General features: G+C 38.8%; 1 pseudogene; it reads left to right on the top strand.

The window, feature by feature from the left end:
* Positions 1–6,337: 6,337 nt before the first annotated feature.
* Positions 6,338–10,714, top strand: part of LOC107490300 (uncharacterized) — a 140,260-nt pseudogene continuing 135,883 nt past the window's right edge.

Below are 10,714 nucleotides of genomic sequence, written 5' to 3'. Positions count from 1 at the left end.
GTCTGTCACTAACGCCCAGCCTTCAGGAGTTTGAAGCTCGTCACAGTCATTCAATTCCGGAATCTTACTCGGAATACCACAGACAAGGTTAGACCTTCCGGATTCCCATGAATGCCGCCATCAATTCTAGCTTATACCACGAAGATTCTGATTAAGGAATCCAAGAGATATGCGCCCGGTCTAGGGTAGAACGGAAGTGGTTGTCAATCACGCACGTTCATAGGTGAGAATGATAATGAGTGTCACCGATCATCACATTCATCAAGTTGAAGTGCAACGAATATCTTAGAATAGGAATAATTCGAATTGGATAGAAAATAATAGTAATTGCATTGAAACTTGAGGTACAGCAGAGCTCCACACCCTTAATCTATGGTGTGTATAAACTCCACCGTTGAAAATACATAAGTGAAAGGTTCAGGCATGGCCGAATGGCCAGCCCCCCAGAACGTGATCAATAGTCTCCTCAGATGAAGAATAAAATAAAACTGAAACCAAAGATGTCTAATACAATAGTAAATTATCCTATTTATACTAGACTAGCTACTAGGGTTTACATAAGTAAGTAATTGATGCATAAATCCACTTTCGGGGCCCACTTGGTGTGTGTTTGGGCTGAGCTTGATCTATCCACAAGCTGAGGCTTCTTTTGGAGTTGAACGCCAAGTTGTAACGTGTTTTGGCGTTCAACTCCGGGTCGTGACGTGTTTCTGGCGTTTTACTCCAGACAACAACATGGAACTGGCGTTGAGCGCCAGTTTACGTCATCAATTCCCGAATAAAGTGTGGACTATTATATATTTCTGGAAAGCTCTGAATGTCTACTTTCCAACGCCATTGAGAACGCGCCATTCGGAGTTTTGTAGCTCTAGAAAATACATTTCAAGTGTAGGGAGGTCAGATTCCAATAGCATCAGCAGTCCTTTGTCAGCCTCCTATCAGAGTTTTGCTCAAGTCCCTCAATTTCAGCCAGAAATTACCTGAAAACACAAAAAAACACACAAACTCATAGTAAAGTCCAGAAATGTGAATTTAACATAAAAACTAATGAAAACATCCCTAAAAGTAGCTTGAACTTACTAAAAACTACCTAAAAACAATGCCAAAAAGCGTATAAATTATCCGCTCATCACCCACGCGGCCGCGTGCCCTGATTTTTGATGTAAAAAGGGTGCACAATGAATTATTGTGCGAGAGTGGTGCTGGATTAGTGATGAACGCACAATTCTACCCACGCGGACGCATGGCTCACGCGTCCGCGTCATTCCCTTCTAAAACCCACTCACGTGATCGCATGCCCCACGCGATCGCGTCACCCCAAATTTGGCAAATAAAATAATTTGAACAGAGAGTTGTGCAGGCGTGAGGCTGCACTCATGCCAGAAGCATAACATGTGTCACGCGACCGCGTGACCTACGCGACCGCGTCGATTAACTTATAGCGTAAGTCACGCGACCGCGTGCCCCACGCGTCCGCGTCGCCTGCACCGCACGACTTATCCTAATTTGCCAAATATCTTATCTTTTCTTCCCCAATCCTAATTTTTCCTCCCTCCATTCTTACTCACTTCTTTTGCTTCTCATTCTTCGTATCTTTCATTTTCTTTTACTTAATTGCATACTTTCATTCATTATATTATTTTCATTGGTGTTGGAATTTTATTTTCGTCATTGTTTTTTCTATATTTTTGTGGATTATTTGACAATTATATATTAATTTTTAAAGGGTTGCTTGCATGTTCAATTTAATACTTTCAACCAGCTTATTTACCATGCATGCTATGTGCTTGTGAAAACGCCCGTATGGCATTGTGCACTATTTTTAAGATTTTTTTTAATCTTCTACTATAAATGCTTGCTTTTCACAAAACCCTTTTTATATTTTATTAATTAAATATAATTGTCAATACAAACGTTATTGTTAGTTTCTTACGACTAACAATACATTAAAGCTTTTGATGCTTGATCTATGCTACTCATGCCCTTGCCGGCATGCTAATAAACATCTTGCATCCAATACTCCCCATGCCTTGCTATATTTCCATTGATGAACTGATCACATTGAATCGCGACAATCTCTTCCATTCACTATTTTCCTTACTTGGCATGATTATTCACTCGTACCGCCCTCCTCTTTGCTCTACACCTTTGACTTCATATCCCTTTCTCTTCTTCCTTTTTCAGGCTGGCCACCAGAACGGGTAAGGAGAAAGCTTCTACAATGAGCAACAGCTGAGGAACCACAACACCCGCCCACCTGTACATCTCAGCATGCACCGAGAACGGTGCAATCTTTAAGTGTGGGGAGGTCGACACCGATCTCCACGGGTCAGTTAGCCCCTTCTTAACACCAATTTCAATTTTTCATTGTTGCATTTGCATGTTTGATTGCATGTTTATTTTTTTTTGTGCATATTTTACCACTTGGTTAAAGTAATATTTTCTTTTTCAAGAAATTTTTATAGTATTTCACTAATTTCAATAAAACTTTTTGAAAAACTTGTTTGAAGAAATATTATTTTGGAATATAGTTTAGAGTTTGAACACACAAAACCAGTGAGATTTTGAGCCTATTTAATTGGTTGCATTTTATCAACCAATATTTTATTTTTGGTGTGTGTTTCTCTCTCTAAAATTGTGATCTTTGTCTTGCTTAATTCTATATTTCCATTTTTTGATGTATGCATGCACTTATATGATTGAGGCCTTGTTTCACTGAGCTTACATACCCTTATGGCCTTACCTTTTATTATCCTTTGCAAACCCATGTTGAGCCTATTTTACCCCTTGTTCTTTACTTTAGCTCATCACTAACTCTAAGCGGAAAACAATAATGTCCCTAATTTGAATCCTTGATTAGCTTAGACTAGTAAGAATGCTCATAAATTAAGTGTGGGGAAAAGTGGGTTTGGAAACGTTTGGTTTGGGAAATGAGTATGTTAGACTTTGTGTGAACATATGAAAAATGTTAAGAACATGTTTATGCATTCAAAACCTTAATCATATGCATTGAGAAGAATAAAAAAAAGCAAGTAATAAAAAGGGGACAAAATGCCCCAAAGTAAGTGTTGGTATCAATGCATATATACTAAACTCAATTTTAGGATGCATAAATATGTAGTAAACACAGTTGATGGGAAGTTAGATTTTGCATTTTAATTAAATGGATTGTCTTGAGTTAGGTGGAAAGTTTATGTTAATCAAGGATTCAGATTTTAGTCCACTTAGCCAAATACAATCCTACCTTGACCCTAACCCCATTACAACCCTTAAAAGACCTCTTGATTTGTGTATTGGTGCATTAAATTTTTGTTGATTGTTAGATGAAGAGCAAGCTATAGAAAGCAAGATTAGTAGAGAATTGAGAGAATTGACCCTAGACACTTAAGAGTTAGAATGATATACACTACTAGTAAGGGTTCAGTGCTTAATTCTATGTTTCCTGCTTTTATGAGCTATCTTCTTCTTGCAAGTTATTTATATTGTATTTTGTGATTTGAATTAGTGAAATCCAGTTCATATTTATTCTTGAAAGATTCATTTACTTTTTCACCAAGTAGGTAGAATCATTTTAGCATGTAGTTGCATTCACATTCATAGGTTGCATTGTATGAGTCTTGCTTTTCCCTACTTATTTATTTTGGCTCCTTGAGTTTAGCATGAGGACATGATAATGTTTAAGTGTGGGAAGGTTGATAAACACCATATGTAGGGTTTATCTTGTGCTTGATTTAGGGGATTTTATAACCTTTTACCCACATTTATTCAATGAAATAGCATGGTTTTGTACATTCTCCTTTAATTGTGCTTAAGTGTGAAAACATGCTTTTTAGGACACAAAATAACTAAATTTAATTCACCTTGATTCTATTAGATGCCTTGAAGGAAGCTTGCAAAAATGGAAGGAACACAAGAAATTGAGGAGATGACCAGCGAGAAGTGACGCGTACGCGTCAGCGACGCGACCGCACGGAAGAAAGGAATCCGCAGTGACGCGATCGAATGGCTCACACGACCGCGTGGATTGGAAAAGCACAAATGACGCGGAAGCGTGGACAACGCGAACGCGTGGCAGGGAAAAACATGAATGACGCGTCCGCATGGATGACGCGATCGCATGACGTGTGCGATCTGCAAAATTACACAAGTCACTGGCAGAGATTGTGGGCCGCATTTCAACCCCATTTTCGGCCCAGAAACACAGATTAAAGTCAGGGAACTTGCAGGGACTTGAGATCATGCTCTCATAATTCACTTTTCATAGTTTATATGTAGTTTTTTAGAGAGAGAGGTTCTCTCTTCTCTCCTAGGATTTATGTAGAGTTTTTAGAAATTAGGATTTAGGACTTCTCTTAGTTTTAGGAGTGACTCTCGATCCCAGGTTCAATGTTCTTTTACTTTATATTTATCTCTTATTTTCAGATACCATTAATGCTTGCTTGTATTAGTTATGTTGCCTATTTGGCTTATGCTACATTCATGTTATGATTTTCTTATTTAATATTACTTGAGATATTTCAGTTCAATATTGCTCTTTTTATTCATGTTATTGATCAGTCCCAATCTGAAGACATTCTTATTCCAGTAGAATTAATTTACTTTTCCCTTTTTGGTCTTGGTTAAGAAATCAGTAACTCATGAGTTATCTTAGCTCAACATAATTGATAACTGTTATCTTTGCTAATTGAATTGAACTCCAATAATCCCAACCTTTTCTTAGGAAATAAATAGGATTCGAAGGTCTAATTAATTCGTCCCTTGACTTTCCTTTGCTTTAGCAAAGATTAACTAAGTGGAATTAAGATTCAACTTTCATTATTTTTTATAGGAATAACTAAGTCTGGACTTCCAATTTCTCATACCTTGCCAAAGGATTTGCTTTACAGTATTTATTTATTTTAATTGTCATTTGAATTACTTGTCATACTTCTTCCTTATTTCCAAAACCCCCAATTTTACCTTTTTCATAGCCAATAATAAGAACATACCTCCCTGCAATTCCTTGAGAAGACGACCCAAGGTTTAAATACTCAGTTATCAATTTTAAAGGGGTTTGTTACTTGTGACAACCAAAACGTTTGCACGAAGGGATTTCTGTTAGTTTAGAAGTTATATCTACAACGCGAATATTTTTATAAATTCTTTACTAGCAAAAATCCTAACGTCAGTGGATCAAGCTAAGGTAGAGGTAATTGAAAAATTACCACCACCTGCCAATGTTAAGGCAATCAGAAGCTTTCTGGGGCATGCAGGATTTTATAGGAGGTTTATAAAGGATTTCTCAAAAATCGCCAAACCTCTAAGTAATCTGCTAGCTGCTGACACGCCATTTATCTTTGATAAGGAGTGTTTGTAGGCATTTGAGACTCTGAAAGCTAAATTGGTCACAGCACCAATCATCTCTGCACCAAACTGGACATTACCATTTGAACTGATGTGTGATGCCAGTGACCATGCCATTGGTGCAGTGTTGGGACAGAGGCATGACAAGCTTCTGCACATCATTTACTATGCCAGTTGTGTTTTAAATGACGCACAGAAGAACTACACAACCACAGAAAAAGAGCTACTTGCAGTGGTTTACGCCATTGACAAGTTCAGATCATATTTAGTGGGATCAAAAGTGATTGTGTACACTGACCATGCTACGCTTAAATATCTACTCACAAAGCAGGATTCAAAACCCATACTCATAAGATGGGTGTTGCTTCTGCAAGAGTTTGATATAGAAATAAGAGACAGAAAAGGGACAGAGAACCAAGTCGTAGATCACCTGTCCCGAATAGAACCAGTAGAAGGGGCGTCCCTCCCTCTTACTGAGATCTCTGAAACATTTCTGGATGAGCAACTCTTTGCCATCCAGGAAGTGCCATGGTTTGCAGACATTGCAAACTACAAGGCAGTGAGGTTCATACCCAAAGAATACAGTAGGCAGTAATCAAAGAAGTTGATCACGGATGCAAAGTACTATCTTTGGGATGAAACATATCTCTTCAAGAGATGTGCAGACGGAGTAATCTGTAGATGTGTGCCTAAAGAAGAAGCACAGAAGATCCTCTGGCACTGCCATAGATCACAGTCTGGAGGACATTTTGGAAGTGAGCGAACAGCAACAAGAGTCCTCCAATGTGGCTTCTACTGGCCTACTCTCTATAAAGACTCCCGAGTGTTTGTACTTAATTGTGACAGTTGCCAAAGATCTGATAATCTGCCTCACAGTTATGCCATGCCTCAACAAGGGATCTTGGAGATTGAGTTATTTGATATATGGGGCATTGACTTCATGGGGCCATTCCCACCATCATACTCAAACACTTATATTCTGGTGGCAGTGGATTATGTATCCAAATGGGTGGAAGCTATTGCAACACCCACTAATGACACTAAGACAGTGTTGAAATTCCTTCAGAAATACATCTTCAGCAGATTTGGTACCCCTAGAGTATTAATCAGTGATGGGGGAACTCATTTCTGCAATAAACAACTTTACTCTGCTTTGGTTCGTTATGGAGTTAGCCACAGGGTAGCCACTCCATATCATCCACAGACAAATGGGCAAGTGGTGGACGAAATTGTGATTCATATGTTATTGTATTTTGTAAAATTCATTGCTTTTTCTTTCCCTGGCAATGGCGCCAAAAACATGATGTCAATACCATGGTTTACAACTATGTGGTCACAACTCTGTTCAACTTAACCAGCAAGTGTACTGGGTCATCCAAGTAATACCTTACATGAGTAAGGGTCGATCCCACAGAGATTGTTGGTATGAAGCAAGCTATGGTCACCTTGTAAATCTCAGTTAGGCGGATAATAATCGATTATGGATAAGTTCGAAAATAAATAATAAACAGAAAATAAAATAGTAAATAGTTACTCATATAATTCCATAGTGGGAATTTCAGATAGGCATATGTAGATGCTGTGTTCCTCTCGAATCTCTACTTTCTTATTACATTCATCCAATCCTTCTTACTCCTTTCCATGGCAAGCTATATGTAGCGCATCACCATTGTCAATGGCTACATCCCATCCTCTCAGTGAAAATGGTCCTATGCTCTGTCACAACACGACTAATCATCTGTCAGTTCTCAATCAGTTTGGAATAGAATCCTTTGATTCTTTTGCGTCTATCACTAACGCCCAGCCTTCAATAGTTTGAAGCTCGTTGATGAGCGGATAATTTATACGCTTTTTGGCATTGTTTTTAGTATGTTTTTAGTATATTTTAGTTAGTTTTTATTACATTTTTATTAGTTTTTAGTTAAAATTCACTTTTCTGGGCTTTACTATGAGTTTGTGTGTTTTTCTGTGATTTCAGGTATTTTCTGGCTGAAATTGAGGGACCTGAGCAAAAATCTGATTCAGAGGCTGAAAAGGACTGCAAATGCTGTTGGATTCTGACCTCCCTGCACTCGAAGTGGATTTTCTGGAGCTACAGAAGCTCAATTGGCGCGCTCTCAATTGCGTTGAAAAGTAGACATCCTGGGCTTTCCAGAAATGTATAATAGTCCATACTTTGCCCGAGATTTGATGGCCCAAACCGGCGTTGCAAATCAGCTTCAGAATTCCCGGCGTTTTAACGCCGGAACTGGCACAAAAATTGGAGTTAAACGCCCAAACTGGCATAAAAGCTGGCGTTTAACTCCAGAAAAAGTCTCTACACATGAAAGCTTCAATGCTCAGCCCAAGCACACACCAAGTGGACCCCAGAAGTGGATTTTTACGTCATTTACTCATTTCTGTATACCCTAGCTTACTAGTTCACTATTAATAGGATCTTTTGACATTGTATCTTTACGGAATGACATTTTACATGTTTCTCATTGTATCTTCTACAGCATGAGTCTCTAAACCCCATCGTTGGGGGTGAGGAGCTCTGCTGTGTCTTGATAGATTAATGCAATTACTACTGTTTTTCATTCAATCACGCTTGCTTCTATTCTAAGATATCACTTGTTCCTAAACCTGATGAATGTGATGATCCGTGACACTCATCGTCATTCTCACCTATGAACGTGTGCCTGACAACCACCTCCGTTCTACCTTAGATTGAGTAGATATTTCTTGGGTTCCTTAATCAGAATCTTCGTGGTATAAGCTAGAATTGATGGCGGCATTCAAGAGAATCCAGAAGGTCTAAACCTTGTTTGTGGTATTCTGAGTAGGATCCAAGGATTGAATGACTGTGACGAGCTTCAAACTCCTGAAGGCTGGGCGTTAGTGACAGACGCAAAAGAATCACTGGATTCTATTCCAACCTGATTCAGAATCGACAGATGATTAGCCGTGCTGTGACAAAGCGCGTTGAACATTTTTACTGAGAGGATGGGAGGTAGCCATTGACAACGGTGAAACCCTACATACAGCTTGCCATCGAAGGAGTCTTGCGTGCTTGAAGAAGAAGACAGTAGGAAAGTAGAGATTCAGAAGATAGAGCATTTCCAAAACCTCAACATGTTCTCCATTCCTGCAAAACAAGTACTTATTTCATGTTCTTTTACTTTTTACAATCAACCCTGATAATTATTTATATCCTGACTAAGAGTTACAAGATAACCATAGCTTGCTTCAAGCCGACAATCTCCGTGGGATCGACCCTTACTCACGTAAGGTATTACTTGGACGACCCAGTGCACTTGATGGTTAGTTGTGCGGAATTGCAAAAGTGTGATTGCAATTTCGTGCACCAAGTTTTTGGCGCCGTTGTCAGGGATTGTTCGAGTTTGGACAACTGATGGTTTATCTTGTTGCTTAGATTAGGACTGTTTTATTTTTGTTGGTTTAGACTCTTTTATTTGAGTTTAGTTTCATAGTCTAAGTTTGGTGTCTTCTTTGTGTTTTCCTTTAAGTTTTCGAAAATTTGTGTCTGATTTTCTAAAAATTTTAAGTTTGGTGTCATTTTGTTGTTTTTCTCTTTCTTCATTTCAAAAATTGATTCTTTTTCAAAATAATTTTTAATCATATCTTTTCAATTGCTAATTCCAAAATCTTTTTTTATTAACTAATTGATTTAATTTTCAATCTGTTTTGATCTTATTTTTTTAGTTTTCGAAATTTTATTTTATTTTATTTTAAATTTTTTTGGTCACCTTTAAAAAAAGGTTACTTTACTTGTGAATCCATATCATATTCCCTTTCTCCATCATGGATCTAAGTGGAATTGAACAGTCCAGAAGGACTCTGGGGTCATATGCTAACCCAATTACAGCTGCATATGGGAGTAGCATATGTATACCTCCCATTAAAGCAAGCAGCTTTGAGCTAAATCCTCAACTCATTATCATGGTGCAGCAAAATTGCCAGTATTCCGGTCTTCCACAGGAAGAACCTACTGAGTTTCTGGCACAATTCTTACAACTTGCTGACACAGTACGTGATAAAGAGGTGGATCAGGATGTCTACAGATTATTAGTGTTTCCATTTGTTGTAAAAGATCAAGCTAAGAGGTGGTTGAATAACCAACCTACAGCAAGCATAAAGACATGGAAATAGTTATCAGACAAATTCCTGAATCAATTTTACCCTCCAAAAAGGATGACACAGCTAAGGCTGGACATCCAAGGCTTTAAACAAGAGGATAATGAATCCCTTTATAATGCCTGGGAGAGGTACAGAGGTATGCTAAGAAAATACCCCTCTGAAATGTTTTCAGAGTGGGTACAGCTGGACATCTTCTACTATGGGCTTACAAAAAAAGCTCAGATGTCTCAGAAAAGCAACTGTCAAAGCAATTAACAGAAGAATGCCAAGCAGTTCTACTGAGAAGTGGGAAGACATTGAATAACACTGCTCAAAGTAGCAAAAAGCCAAGAAAGGAACAGTTGACAGAGGATAACCAAACCACTGCTCAAAATTCCTATGAGGACAGTAAGAGCCCAGAGAGGAATACTCCTGGCGTTCAAACGCCAGAAAGGGGGGAAAAGCTGGCGTTAAACGCCCATTCCCTGCCTAGTTCTGGCGTTCAAACGCTAGAAAAGGGGGAAAAGTTGGCGTTAAACACCCATTCTTCACCCAATCCTGGCGTTCAAACGCCAATGAGGAATCAGACACCTGAGAGTGCTGATAGTAACCCCTCTAAAAAGGCTTCTCCAACCACTTCTGTAAGGAATAAACCTGCTGCAACTAAGGTTGAAGAATATAAAGCCAAGATGCCTTATCCTCAGAAACTCCGCCAAGCGGAACAGGATAAGCAATTTGCCCGCTTTGCAGACTATCTAAGGACTCTTGAAATAAAGATTCCGTTTGCAGAGGCACTTGAGCAAATACCTTCTTATGCTAAGTTCATGAAAGAGATCTTAAGTCATAAGAAGGATTGGAGAGAAACTGAAAAAGTGTTTCTCACTAAAGAATGCACTGCAGTCATTCTGAAAAGCTTACCAGAAAAGCTTCAAGATCCAGGAAGCTTTATGATACCATGCACATTAGAAGGTGCTTGCACCAAGACAACCCTGTGTGACCTTCGAGCAAGCATCAATCTAATACCTGCATCCACTATCAAAAAGCTTGGGTTGACTGAAGAAGTCAAACCAACCCAGATATGCCTACAACTTGCTGATGGCTCCATTAAATAACCATCAGGCATGATTGAAGACATGATTGTCAAGGTTGGGCCATTCGCCTTTCCAACTGACTTTGTGGTACTGGAAATGGAGGAGCACAAGAGTGCAACTCTCATTCTAGGAAGACCTTTCCTAGCAACTGGACGAACTCT

Source organism: Arachis duranensis, chromosome 1 (genome assembly GCF_000817695.3).
Source record: "Arachis duranensis cultivar V14167 chromosome 1, aradu.V14167.gnm2.J7QH, whole genome shotgun sequence".
Classification (NCBI taxonomy): Eukaryota; Viridiplantae; Streptophyta; class Magnoliopsida; order Fabales; family Fabaceae; genus Arachis; species Arachis duranensis.
The sequence above is the reverse complement of the archived record's forward strand: the minus strand, read 5'-3'. Positions and strand labels throughout refer to the sequence as shown.